This window comes from Lonchura striata, chromosome 5, assembly GCF_050655825.1.
Source record: "Lonchura striata isolate lonStrDom1 chromosome 5, ASM5065582v1, whole genome shotgun sequence".
Taxonomy (NCBI): domain Eukaryota; kingdom Metazoa; phylum Chordata; class Aves; order Passeriformes; family Estrildidae; genus Lonchura; species Lonchura striata.
Genome location: NC_140707.1, coordinates 46,450,122 through 46,464,795, shown reverse-complemented (window position 1 = coordinate 46,464,795; position 14,674 = coordinate 46,450,122). Strand labels below are relative to the sequence as shown.

General features: G+C 35.9%; 1 protein-coding gene across 3 annotated transcripts in view; it reads left to right on the top strand.

Moving 5' to 3' along the window:
• Nucleotides 1-14,674, top strand: part of PRKD1 (protein kinase D1) — a 113,865-nt gene that overhangs the window by 20,893 nt on the left and 78,298 nt on the right. Inside the window, exon 1 of one of the 3 annotated variants that reach the window (XM_085580430.1) lies at nucleotides 2,850-2,870. The exons of the other annotated variants lie outside the window; for them this stretch is intronic. The gene's annotated coding sequence lies outside the window, so the exon portion shown is untranslated. Of the gene's footprint in view, nucleotides 1-2,849; nucleotides 2,871-14,674 lie in introns of those variants that run through there. 3 annotated transcript variants of the gene reach the window in all.

Below are 14,674 nucleotides of genomic sequence, written 5' to 3'. Positions count from 1 at the left end.
TGAGAAAGGGTGGTCGATACTTGTCAGGTGGGACATTTTGAGAGCTGTGTGTGTGAACTTTTTTCTCCCATTTTCTCATATCATCGTCCTCTGAAGTATTTTGCACTGTAGTCTGGGAATACACTAGAAGGTTTTGGAACTGTGGGCCTGAATAAAGTGAATGATCAATGCAGCCAAATCAGTTGGTCTGTAATGTCAAAACTGTGTCTTGCACCCTGCTTCATGAGTTCCTTGCAGGTATTCAAGAGTTGCATGTACAATTTTAATGTGGGGGAAAGAGCAGTCATCCTTTACCTTGTGGTGGACGTTACTGGTAGGGTATGAGGACAGTCATGTGTCTGAGGAGTAGATCAGTCTGCTTAGGTTGATTTGGTGTGAGCTAGGGGGGCAGATAATGAAGCATGGGTAAATTATCTTAGCCACATTTGATGCTGTAACTGTGTCTTTTTAGCTCATCTCAATATCAAAGTAAAACATGTTGTTTCAGCCATAATGATCATGTGTTTGTTTATCCATCAATCAAAATTCATCATTATGTGGTCTTTGGTCCTGAACTGAATATTGCAAGAATACTAGATTTTTTCAGTGCTTTTTTTTTTCCCCTAGGAAGTCTGAAAAACTCAATACATGTGATACCTCACTGTGATAATGTATATAGAAGCTTCCTATATACATTAGGAGGCTAATATGCATTAGTATATTTACCATAATTGTTGCTTCTGAACAGATTATGAAAAGTCTCCTTACATTTTTGGCTAGGTGGGAGTGTCATACAGGAAAACAAGTTTCCAATTTGATAATTGTCATGTCTTTTTTCCTAAGGTTTAGTCTTCCTTTTATTTTATATTTCTCCTGGCTGTAAATTAAGTATTTATTTAAATTTTGGAGTTTCCTTATGCATCTCTAAGGCATCCTAATTCAGAAAATGATGTAGAAAGGGATATAACTGAACATATGCACTAGCTAATTTGCTTGCTTTAAAATTATGTTTATTAATGTAGGTAAAGAATGGAGACTGAATTGTTCAGGAAGAAAAGTTTCAGGATGGAACAATAATCTGCAGCAGTTTTTGTATCCTGATGTATTTGAAGTTTCCATTATTTTGTAACTCAGTTGATCTGCTGTCAAAAAAAGAGTGACTTGGGCAATTACAGCTTTCTCAGATGAGGAAATAAGGGGAATGTCTACACTGCAGTAATGTAGAGATTTGCCTTCTGAAGGCCAGTGAGGATATATGCTGCTCGCAATGTGGTAGCATGACTACACTCTTAAGTGGTAATGGGCAGGCTATCAAGATTTTTATACATTTTTCTTTCCCCTCATCTCCCAAGAAAGGCCGCCAATTCATTTTTACGTCTCTCTTATCAGACTGAATATTCTGTGACATGTGCTGTACAGATATGTTCCACAGCTGAAAAAGACAATCTGGCAGGTTGTTTTGGTTTTCAGCTGTTTGACTAACTGCTATGTATATAAAAAACAGTAGGCAGAAACAGAAGTAGAACATATGAATTTTCATTATCCTGAAATCCTCTAGTCAAGCACTGTTTTTTAGAAAAAACAACAACAAAAAAAAGATTTTGCCTACTGATAGAGTGGTATTTGTTTTTTTCATAGTGTAGATTAAATTCTTTCTTTGTATATTTAATGGTGAATTAGTGTCATATTATGACCTATCAGCTTTTGAATTGCTACTTGATTGAAAAATAATTATTTCTAAGAAATTTGGCTATGTAGCAACAAGGCATTTCAATATTTTTTTGCTCTTGCACCTTACTGGGATCAAAACATACTATTTTATATTGAATTTCTTAAAAAATACGGGTTTTTTTTTCTGTTCTCTCCTTTGGTAAAGAATATTTATTTCACAAACCGTTTTACAAAACTCAGTAGGAAATTTCCTTAACTGTCTAGTAAAGATTACACTTAAATGAAGAAGGGAATGTACATACTCTTGTTTTATATGTGTCTAGCTAATGTGTTTCCAAGTGTGTCTAAAACCTGTAAAAATTTTAAGACATAAGCCTTTCTTCCCTAGGTCTTTTATCTCTCTGTTTTGACATACTGCTGTAGATAGAACTGACCTTACATATGGACTGTAATGTCAAATGTGGCATGAAAGTGTTGACATTAAGTTACTATTACTTTCAATATTTTGTCTCTGTTATGAAAATTTTACTGTTTGACGCTTTCATGTAAGTGATGGAGTCCTTACTCAGTGCCTCATGTTTATTCATGTTTGGAAGGGACAATTATATTTCAGTCTTTCTTCAGTTGGGTACTTCGAGATCAATGGGCAAATTTTACAGGACCATTATTGGTAATAGTACTATTAATTAGCTATTAAAAAAAATTACTTCTATTCAGAATAAGAATAGGTGATTAATAGTGTAGAAACAACTGGTGCTATGAGGACAAAGTTTAAATGTGGAAAATGGGTGTTTTAAAGATGTATATTTAATCGTTCTTATAGGAATACAGTTAATTTCTTATGGTGGATGTTAGGAAAAAAAACCCTTTGAATTTCAGTTCATATCTGTTCTGGAATCATAAAAGGTAAAGACTGATGCTTTAGGCTTTACTATAACCAGGTGACATTTCTGTTTAGATTTTGGAATGCTAACATGTATCTTTGTACTATCATGTCTCTTTTTGTTGTAGGTCATTCCTTGCATTCACACCTCTTCCAGTGATGCACAATTTAGTGTCTATGTAAATTCAACTGGGGGCCAATGTCACTGTTTCTGCTTGTTTCACATGGTGTATTGCTAAGCAACATGTGTGCAAACAACAGTCTTTGCTTTCATTTTATCTCTTTCCTGTCCCTCTTCAGCCCCGCACTTCACTAAATAGTGACACAAGTTTGAAAGGTATGTATTAGCTTGTCAGGCAAAACAGTAGTTTTAGTTCGTAGTCTGTGAAAAATGAAAGATGCAGTAGATAGTGAGGATTTTGGATGTTGGATGCTCTTCAGTTTCACTTCTTAAATAGTGATCACATTCCCAGCAATTACTTTGTTTTCCTTGCAATCACCTTTTTTTCTCTTCTGGAAGCAATGACATTAGGATATTTCTACACACATCCTCAGCCATATTCACTGAGGAAAATAGTTTTGGAGTACTGTTGTTCTCATGTACACACCTGTTATATTGTACCTGTACAAGGTATGGATAAATTATAGATGTGAGTGTCTATTTTTTATATTGCTGAAGACATTTTATTGCCCTGTCTAGATTCCTGAAGTGTAAATGGTAGAACATGATACAAATGTGTGTGTGTGTATATATAAAGAGAGAGACAGGATTTCCTGTAACTAGAGTTTATGGTGTATTACATTTCATTCATATATAGCAAATTAGATTCTGGTGAGAGAATTGAGGAGGGGAACCTCAGTAATCAACTGAGTTGAAAAATTACTCATAGTCAACAGAGTTGAAAAAATTAGAAGTAAAGGGTACGTTTTCTTGCCTGAGCTATCACTAAAGGCAAAACTCAGGAAGTGGATATATTCAAAGGTGTTTTATCAACTTCATTTTTATTTTCTGGGCAATAACTTTATTTTTCAGTATTAATTTTATTGTGTAGTGAAAAGAATGTCTGATATTGCCCCCCAGTGTGTGGACTTCCCTGCTTATGTTTTGCTAGGTTTTTATGTGGTGGTGTGTTCTGACTACCTTTTCTTGTTTTTCTTGGTTTTCTCGAAGGAACAGTTTGTGAATTTCTGAATATGAGCTGTCACTGCTTGTCCTGCTAGATTTGGACTTGGAGCAGTTGAGTGTCTTGTTTACTGATAAGTTGCTTTGCAACTATGCTGGATTTTATATCTGGTATTCAAAATCTGAACTGCTTTCTCAGATTTCACCATTAATATTATCTTACAGAACTTAAATATTGTACATATTTGATATTATCATTTGTATGTAACATGTAGCTAAAGGCAATCAGTAGTAAATTTATTTGATTTACAGTTTCTACTTTTATTGGGAGACTACTGGTAGCCTTGTTCCTATCTTGCCTTTGCTTTTTTTTCCATTTTTGAGGGGAAAAAGAATGTCTTTCCCAGAATGTTTGATTATACAAAGGTGAACTCCATTATTCTTCTCATTTGATATTCATCAATTTGCATTTTAATGTTTCCAGTGGAGACTAAATATGCTAATTACACAGCTTCTTAGCAGATTTCTTAATCACAAAGATATTTATTTGTGTGTTTAAAAAGAAATGAGGTAAACTGCCAACATTGCTTCATGAAATTATTCTACAGGTCAATCTGAAAATTGTGACTGCTGCAGGGGCCTTATCTCCATAGGGACTAGAACCAGCTAAACTATAAGATTTGGGCTGGTTCTGGGTTGGTTGATTCCTCCGTCTTTTAGCTATGGTTTATGTAAACAGTTAAGCAAATGTTTGATCAGCAAGTCAGTCAACAGGTCTTCCAATCTTTTTTGTATATGTTCTTAAAAAATATGTACACATAGTACATATACGTAGCTTCTTTACATTCAGTTGTGATTAGACTGATAAGGAGTTCAATGCTTTTGTCTGTTGTAAAATGGAGTAAGCATGATGAAAGCCAAGAAGCAATTTTTTAGAAAAACTAAGAAGGTCTTGGTAAGACTTTCAAAGCTTCTCTTATGAGGCTAACTGAATTTTTCACTTAGTGAAGTTAATTCCTTCCATGTCTGCAGAGATACGACTGTAATGTCAAGGTAAAATAAGCTAAAATACATTAAAATAGTAGTACAATGAACAGGTTTGCTGTCCTGGTAGCACTGTAAGCAGGTCCACTGTAGGGTTGGGACGATATTTGAGATATACCTAAAATACATTGGGCTCTTCTGCATAGTAAGACTCAGAAAACAATTTAGAGTACCTCTGTTAGGATTTGCCCTCATGTCCGGTATTACCTCTAATATAGTCACTCTCCTAGTGGTGGTGGGACTGAGTACTATCAAATGACTGGGAACTCTTTTAAATATATTGAGAATTTTTTCAATAATATTAGATCACAGAGCTGTTTAATTTGAACTTCTTGCTGGATATAGTTTGTGCCACATTATCATTGTATTTAAACTTGATTAATATGTCTTCTGACTTAATTTTCTTATACTGTATGGTAAATGCTGAATAATTAGGTCTGTAAATTCATGCAGTTTAGACCTTATTCATTGCATTTCATAGTCAAATTTTACAATTGTCATTCAAATGTCCTCATTTAAATGAGATATGCATCTCATGAGGCTGTCCCGATATGAAAAATTTAAATAAAATATGTTGTCATGTCATGATGATCTCTGTGAAGAGATTTTGCTCTTCAGCTGTATTTCAGTGTTAACCCAGTTCTCCATACTAATTCCAGTAACATTGTTGGTTCAAAGGAATAAAACATTAATTACATGCTTTTTCTTTAAAATGTACTCCAACCTTTATACAGTGTATCTGTAATATGTACTAAGCACTGTTGTTATTGTATTTATAACTAGTTAAACCTTGACTATAGGCTGATGTCTGGAAATTAATATTTTGATGCTCCTTAAATTAATTTTTGGTGACCCTTGTTACAAAAACATTATGAAGGCAGACTGATATCATGCAGACTCTTGGAGCCAAGTTAATATTTAAAAATCACATTTCTTAAATAGTTTCTTAACAGGAATAATTTGGTAACCTTCAGTAAGTACATTTGATGAGGTGGATGCCCTTTTCCACACTAGATTTCAAATACGACTAAGTAAAAGCAATACTTTTAAAAAAATGTGTTCAGCAGAAAGAAGTGCAGTTTGCAGCATGCACTGTTTCAAACTATTTCTATGAATAGGCTAAGACAGATTTTTATTCTCTAATCATATGTTTAGGGAATTGGCTATTTAGCAGATTTTTAGCTTTCCAGATGCTCAAACAATGCACTCTTAAGTACAGTATCCATAGATTATCCCCAGAATGCTGTAGATTAGCTATTTTAAGATTTGAATTGTGACTAAAAGCTGAGAAAAAGCAACAGCAGTTGTAAATGTGTTGTCTCCATTAGCTCATTTAAAATGTATTTATCAGGGAAAGAGACAAAGTAGGCTGTGTCTGCATGTAGCACTGTTACTTCATTAATATTTTACATACATATGTGTGTGTCTATAAATAAAACCTTTATGTGAATTCTGTCAACAACAAAGAGTATCCAAATGAGAGGCCGGTTTTGTTTGTTTATTTCACTAGGAGGGCAGTACAAGTTGTGATCACCAAGGACTGATTATCAAATTTTGGACAATAATGAACATAGTTAAATTTAAAGTAGAGCTTCTTTATGTTTGTTTAGATGCTCAGAATTTTACAGTTTTGGCAGATAGGTTATTTCACCAAACAGTGAAATACAGCACTTTTAATTTGCCTTAATTTAGTAATTGTATCTCTTACAAAATTATCTTTTCATGGAGTACTTTGTAACATGTAATTTTTAATCCTTAAAATTAAGGGTAACGTATGTTTAGTTTAAGATAATTGCTTTAAATGTTTCTCTTATTAACAAACCCTACTTGTTGGGTTACCTGATTTAGCCAACTTAGGGCAAATCAAGTTTGAAGCTCTGCTTAAAATATTTAGGTTGAAGAAATATTTGTTAATTAAATGGCTTTTCTGATTAAAATTGTCTGTCTCCAAACCAGGAAGCTGCATAGATACTTTAATGAGAAATCAACAGAGCTGTAATAAGTTCTCTACACAGAGTAAAGCAAACCCAAATAATTTTTGAATGGCTTATGTCTGAGTTGCTAAAAGTCTGGAGTGATGCAGAGCTTATTTCAATTATAGGAACTATCTATACTCCAGCTGAGTATGTTACCAAATACTTTTTTAAAATGAGGAATGACAGGTTATTCAGTAATGGTTTAATATTCTGACTTAGTCTGGGGAATAAAAATTGTATCTCAGTGCACCCCTCTTCCCTGATACATAGTAAAAAGAGTCTCCATGTGTTATTTTAGCCTTTCTGAATTCAAGAAATTTAGAAAGGCTAAAATAGAGCCTACACTCAAAGCCCATAAACTTTGAGTGGTTCCTGCAGAACGTGATGGTTCCAGTACTTTTCAAATTGATGGAGGACAGCTGCAGAACAGGGTTAGAGGCAGAACCAGTATATGTAAACCCAAAAGCACTGAGTGGCATTATTACCCTGCTCTAGTGACAAAGATGGCATGAAAAATTGCTTTATTTATTCATTTTTTTTAACCAATAATGTTCTTTCAGAGCCATTACTTGTTGTTAGCATTGACAATGTTTTGTGTATGTTCCTTTGTTTCCTCTTCCTGATGGTTAGATTTTCATGTCTTACAGTCATAGAACAGCCCAGGTTGGAAGGGATCTTGAGAGAACATCTGGCCCAACATTTTGTGGGAAAAGCAGCCTAGGTGACATTTTCTAGCAACTTCTCCAATCACATATCAAAAACTTTCAGTGATGGGGACTCATGTAGCTGGGGAGGTTGTTGCAGTGGGTTGATGCTGGCCTGATGGCAGGCACCCACCAAAGCCACTCACTCAGTTGCCTCCACGAACTTGAGGGAGGAGAGAATATTATTGAAAGGTTTATGAATTAAGTTCTGGGAGACAGATCACTTATCAAATACCGTCATGATAAAAACAGGCTTAACTCTGAGATATGCATTAAATTTATTACATTAACAGAATCAGAGCAGGATGCTGAGAAGTAAAATAAACCCTTAAAAATACCTTCCCCCACCCTTCCCTCCTTCTCAGCTCTTGCTCCAGTGGAGCATGGAGGCAGGGATTGGGGTTTATGGCCAGTTCATCACTTGAGGCTTCTCCCCCTGCGCAGGAAGAGGAGTCGTTCCCCTGCTGCACTGTGGGGTCCCTCCCACAGGAGACAGTCTTCCATGAACTTCTCCAGCATGTGTCCATCTCGTGAGCAACAGCTCCCTGTGAACTGCTGCAGTGTGAGTCCATCCTATGGGGAATAATCCTCTCAAAACTGCTTCAGCATGGATCACTCTTGGTGCATGTTCTCCAAGGACTGGCTACTCCAGCATGAGAGCAGGGCCCCTCTGTTCACAGATCTCTCATGGGGTAACAGCCTCCTTCCAAGCATCCACCTGCTCCAGCATGGAGCTCCTCTTCCACAGGCTGCAGGTTGATCCCTGCATCAATGTGGACCTCAGTGGGACCAGCCAGCTTCACCGTGGTCTGCATCACAGGCTGCAGAGGAATCTCTGCTCCTTTTCCACTGATCTGGATTGTCTGTATGTTGTTCTGCTCATGTATTCTCACTCTTTTCTTTTCTGACTGGAATTAAAACTGTGCAATGGTTGTTATGATTACCTGTGTTATCACAGAGGTGTTGCCACCATGTCTGATTGGCCAGCCTTGGCCAGCGGCGTGTCCATCTTCAGAGCCATCAGGGATTGGCTCTGATGAACATGGTGGAAGCTTCTGGCAGCTTCTCACAGAAGCCACCACTGTGGCCCCCCCATTCCAAAAAACAGGCCATGCAAACCCAATGCACTTTGACTGCTCTTGCTGCAGAGAGTACTTAGATTGAGGTGGAACATTTCCTCATGCAGCTTCTACCTGTTGCCCATATTTTTCTGCCTGGCTCCTTGTGAAGAGGGACATTTCTGTCCTCATTGTACACACAAGTTCATTGTACTTTAGGTACTTGAGTATGAAAGGGTTAGTACTGTTAATGTTTTTGCCTCCGTTGGAGAATTTTCACCCAAGTATCTGGGACACTGCAAAATATAAATGAAAAAACAATCTCCAAGCAAAAAGAATACAATAATTAAGATATTTTTTGCACTTCTTCCAAATATAAGATTATGTAATATCAGCATGCTGAAAGCTAAGCTTCACTGTTTGTTGAGCAGTCCAGCTGCAGTTACTGGAAACAATGGTACAGATAGATCAGATTCGTCTTGTCAACCTATAAGCCAAGTGTCTTACTACCAGCTGTATCTCACATCCGGTACTGACCATTAGTTAAATGTACAGAGAAGTTGGAGGCAGTGAAATCTCAGCTATCAGTGCAGCACTGATAAAAGAGTATTTACAAAAAAAGGATTGTGTCATTTTTTTCCATACCTCACATTTTCTAATATGAAAACATTTTTTGCTCTCTGTTGTTTGCTCAGAATAACACTGTAAGCACTGCTGGGACTATAGGACCATCCTTGTTGCAGATAACTCACTTGAAATGCGCATGGATTGATTAAACTGCTGAAGTGCCCTGAGTGCTGACTCCAGCTGTGCTCATTCTGATTGCTGCTCACGGTGTGTGCTGGGAACTCTGCTCATGCAGAACTGGCAGGCATTTGTTATAACCCTGCTCAATACTAATTGTGTAATAGAACTGGTAATGGGGAAAAATGGGGTTCATATTCTCAGGTATGAATGGCCTTCTGAAAGAAAAAGAAAAACCTGGCATTGCTGCATAATTCAGTGTGAAGATGTTCAATTTTCATATACTTTCCATATATAAATGCTAGCTGTATAACTAATAGCACAAACTAGATGATTTACTGAATCCTGTTGTCATGGCTATTTTTTTCCTCAATTTTGCCTATCAAGGCTAATTTTTTATAAGATCTTTTGAGATTTTTAAAATTTTGACTGGGCTGATCTTACTTGCATTGTTTACTGAAAAATACTGAAGGCAACATGGCAGCATGAAGGAGGAGCATTACTTATTTGTATTGTTAACCATTACTATGAAATTGGAAATTACAGAAGGAATCCTATTATAGATTATCATCTTTTATTATTAAGGTGCAGGCTATATTGCTGGTATTTCAGATGGGTGGGTACTGCGAGTGATACCAGATCATCACATTGTGAGACTTAGGAGATCAAAAGACCGTAGTAAAGCCATTGTGTTAATTGTTGGAGTTACTAAATTTGATCTGCTGGTGACTGAGCTCTTCATCTTGAATGTAATGAATACTTAGCACTGAACAACTATGTATTATTTATTCAAATCTTTCATCCAGAAAACTAGATCATTTTCTGTGATAATGGGAGAAGTGACTGTGACTATAATCCATGAGCTACTTACTAGTAGAAGCAGAGTCAAGGAATAAATATCCTTAAATGTACGAAGAATTAGATTCACCAAGTTCTCAGCACTAGTTCATTACAAGCAGTTGATTACAAATATGTACTTGTACAAATTCTGACACTAAATTGGTGTGAGATGTGAGTGAAGAAAGCTAGAACTAGTCCTTTATTTTATGGTATGTTTTTCTTTTTTGTTTGTACGTGTGGTTTGGTTCCAGTTAAGATTTTTCTGGATTCTTATTTTCTTTAGTACAGATATATTTCAGATTTTGCCCTACAAAGAGAGAAATTTTATGCAAACTAAATAGTTTTTTTTCTTTTAGAAAATCTAGCTGTTGGCTGGAGTCACTGTTTTGAAATGTGAAAGATTTCTCACCAACAGTGGATTGGATTTTTTACTTAAATGACCTTCTCAGTGTTATTACTGAATAAATAGTAAATGTACAATCTAAAATCTGGTAACTATTCCATGACTTTATTTTTACTTCTACATGCATTTAACATTGAAGTTAAAGTCATTAAAATTAATGTTGTATTCAAGAACTGTTTAGCCAACCCTCTTGATAGCAAAAGGCTGGCAGTAATAGTTCCACTTTCTTCATTAGCTTTTAAGGAAATTAGATTTCAAATAAAATTAGTAATGAGAGCAAAGCCTCAGATCTCTGCTATAATGATCATATGTGACTTAAAAATGGCTTTGAGACTAGCAGCAGTTCAATAAAATTGCTTGCAGTTTCCTGATTAGTAGATGAATTTTTGGAGATCACCATTTAGTACCGTTTCCAGTAGGCCTGAAATTGCAGAATGAAAGACGGCTCTTATTTCACTGGAGCTTTGCTGTCGTACCTTTCAACTTTCGAGCCTGCCAGTGTGTGTGATAGAAGGCATCAAAATGTGTGAGAAATGACCCAAATGCAGAGCTGTTATTTGCAGTTATCAATACAAACTGTTATTTTGCCATAATTGACAGATGGTTTTGCACTCTAATATCTGTTTTTAAGGATATTTTTACACTGATTTAGACAGAGTTGTGTTGCGGGTTGTGGGGGTTTTGTGTGTTTTTGTGTGTTGGGTTTTTTTGTTTTTGTTGTGGGAGGGTCTTTTGTTTTGTTCTTTTTCCCTCTAACGCAACAGACACAAACCCCATGAATTAATGGTACTCAGCAAGAAGGAATTGCACTGTAAAAAAATTGGGGGCATATAGTAACAAATTGGAATTTGTTATTTGAGCTGGGTAGCACAAAGGCCAAAACATACTTTGAACCCCCTTAAAAGTTCTGGTGAATAGCTGGATGCTCTAGTTTGAAATATATATTTTTCCTTCTGTAAAACTCTCTAAGATCTGAAATTTATTTTCCTGCAGAGGGAAAAATACTTGAGAATTTATAAAGCTGGATAAAATGTAAACTGATTTGTTTCTAGTTCCTTGGCAGGCTCATTTTGCTAAAGCAATGACAAAGTCTATTGTTAAAGTGACTTCACCCATTTCTTCCCTTCAGTCCAGTTATTTACTTGGAATGAACAAATTGTAATTGTAGCTCTGCTTGAACACTGGCATTAATATTAATGTGTTCTTGGAAAGTTCTTATTTTCATACAGGGCATGTCTTGTTTTCCTTAGGTGTACAATTTCAAACACAGATTTCTCCAGTTTGGTGTAATTTCCACTGGAATTTTCTGAGAACCTTAAACTGTATATTTTAAAACTAAATTAACATTTTCTTGATTGAAAATCATCAGTTTACAGTCCATTGCTTGAGAACAACAGTAGCCAGATGTTTGCAATATAGATAAGAATTGCAGTTATTAGGGAGGTGGATGTCAGGGTTTGCTGACCTGTTATTAATATTGCCAGGTTTCGGTGGAAGGTGTTGCTTTTGCGGGAGCTGTATAAAAAAACCACATGGTTTGTGATTATGTACTATTACAGAGAGTTTTGTAACTTCCATTGTGCTCCTTGGATAGATTAATAGATGACTTTTTTGGCTCATGTCTTAACTGTTGATGGATAAGCATGTAATGTGAGCAGCAGAACAATGTTTCTGCAACACTATAAAATTTCCATAGATCCTTTACTGGTGTTAATTACAAAATAATTCTCCTATGAGAATAATTTAAGTGACTGATTTGAAACATCTTCAACCTCTCTGTCAGCAAGGTTTTCTTCTAAAGATTACTTCTGCAAAGTAGAAATGCAGGAAACTGTGTTGGCTGTGGAAGCTGTGGTGTTGCTGTGGCTCTTGGGTGAATTGGTGATGGAATGAAAGAACCTAGTGATAGTCTGAGGACCTGCCTAAATCTGGAGCTTGGTGTTTCCACGTGAAATGGTTTTATTTTCTGGAGAATAGAAAAAAGTTGATCTTAAGAGACATTTAAGTGAGGTAAAATGATAGGGTCCTGCTCAGGGAGGCAACTGTTTGAAAGAAATCTGAGAGGAGAAGTAGAAGCAGAAAGGAAGAGTTGTGTAAGATGAGAATAAGATGGTAAGGAATGTTAAGCTAGTGTGCAACTACAGGAAGTACAAACAAATGAGCTCTGAAATGTTTTATTTTTGTCTATGAAACAAACCATAGTAGGTATTGTGGAGAAGAAAATACAAAGCCTGCAAAGAAACTCAAGAAATAGAGGGAGATATGAGGCATGAAGGCAGACCATTTGGGAATACTGACTTGTCACCATTTCTTTATACTGCACATGCTTACAGCTCTTGTTCCCTAACATGGCCTTCTTGTGTAATTGCTAGTCCAAAGTTGTTTATATGCAGATCTCTCCTCAGGCCCTTCTGTGTGTCAGTAGAGCCATTTCTGGTATTTGAAAGTCCAGAAAATGAATTTCTGACTACACCTAGCCATCTGTCCATATTCTATGTCTGCAGCTTTTATTACTCCTAATGGGTTTTAGGGGCTTTCCTTAGCATTTGCTGAAAGTAAATGTTAGCATGTATTAGTAACAGTTGCATGGAATGTGTTCATAGCAGCCACCTTTAAGCACTATTTGAAATTGTTAGATGCATCTCCTGAAATTTTAGTAGAAAACTGTCATCCAATATGCTTAGTGTTTTTTTTGTACACATGTGCATATATATATATAAACACATATAGTTTTTTTCTCTTCGTGTTTTTATTGCCTTTAATCCATTGAAGATCTGATGCTTGGAGCTGTCACAGGAGGTTGCTTTGTCTCCTCTCTTTTGCTATAAATATTTCTGTCATAATCTTAACAACAATCTGTAATGATACAAAATTTGCTAGTTTGCAAAAGTATTCTCAGAGCTACATTTATGAGCTAACAATGAGTTTGGTATTAAAAGAATAAAGAATGAGCCCCAGAAATAGCTTGTTTGTGATCTAGTATCACTTCCTACCCTTGGATTTTTTTTTATGCTGTGGGTTGTTTTTATTTTTTTCTTCTCTGTTTTATATACCTTCTGGGGGACTACTGGAACCTTTGTACAGGGATTAAAAAAGTGATAAAAGCAAGTGTCAAAAATGTTGGTGCTTTATGTAAACCAGAGTTTTAATATGATGAACAGCAACACCTAGCCTTTAGGCATGAATGTTCAGCTGCTGAGAGCTTCAGCATTAGGTACTAATGTGGGCATTCCTACCCACTGCCCTTTGCTGTAGTAATTCCCTGTAACTTATTTACTTTATCAAAGACACCAACTCTAATCTGACAGCATTTGCAATCTGCCAAAGTGTAAAACTGTCACAAGATGCATTTACATATATAGCAGAATCTGCATAGCTGTACAGGAGGTGAAAATCAGTCGATATAAACCTGTGTCAGTGAAGATGGGATTTTGTGTACAAAATCTGGCAAAACAGTTTATCAAATTTTGAGCTGTCCTTGGTGCCAGAAGAGAAATGGAAAATTTTATGAGGAAAAAAATGACAGAATTTTGTATCAGTTTATTATAGGACAAAGTACAAACAGTATACTAGCCACTCAAGTATTGAAAGCTCACAGTACATGGATGTTAATCACTGCCTACAACATGTTGCTAAATTGTAATTCTCTTTCAGAGGCTAGCTGTTTGTCTAGGTGACCATGCTTTCTTTCAAAACTTTATTTTAGGGTTTGATATCTTGATATAGTTGTTGAAATTCTCAAAAATAAAACAAGTGAGAGATCCAAACAATTTTATGAAGCATGAAGATCAGACTAATGGTATTGATTTCTGTTTTGGTGGTTTTTTTTTTTTTTTTTTTTTTTTTTTTCTTTTGTGTATGTTTAATTTTGTGAGGTTTTTTGTGGTTTTCCTTTTTTCTGTTTTTTTATATCTTCTCAAAAGATGAAATTTGGATTTCTGTCACATGCACAGATAAATGAGTCTGTTAGCCACACATACGTCAAAATAAAGTTTAGTGCTATGAGCTGTTTGTGCTTACTTACATATAAATTTCTTTCGTAAAATAATATATCAGGACAAAAAAGTTGAGGACATCTGAAGTGTTGTGCCCCTTTTTTCAATAGAGGAGTTAAAGTAAGGGCAACTTCCATAATATGCCAAATCACAGGCAGTTTGTTACATTTTCCAGCTGTTTGTTATTTGCTCCATGTGGATCAGAAAAGATGGAAGAGCCATGCTCTGGATTTTAGTGCTCCTCCTCTGCTTGC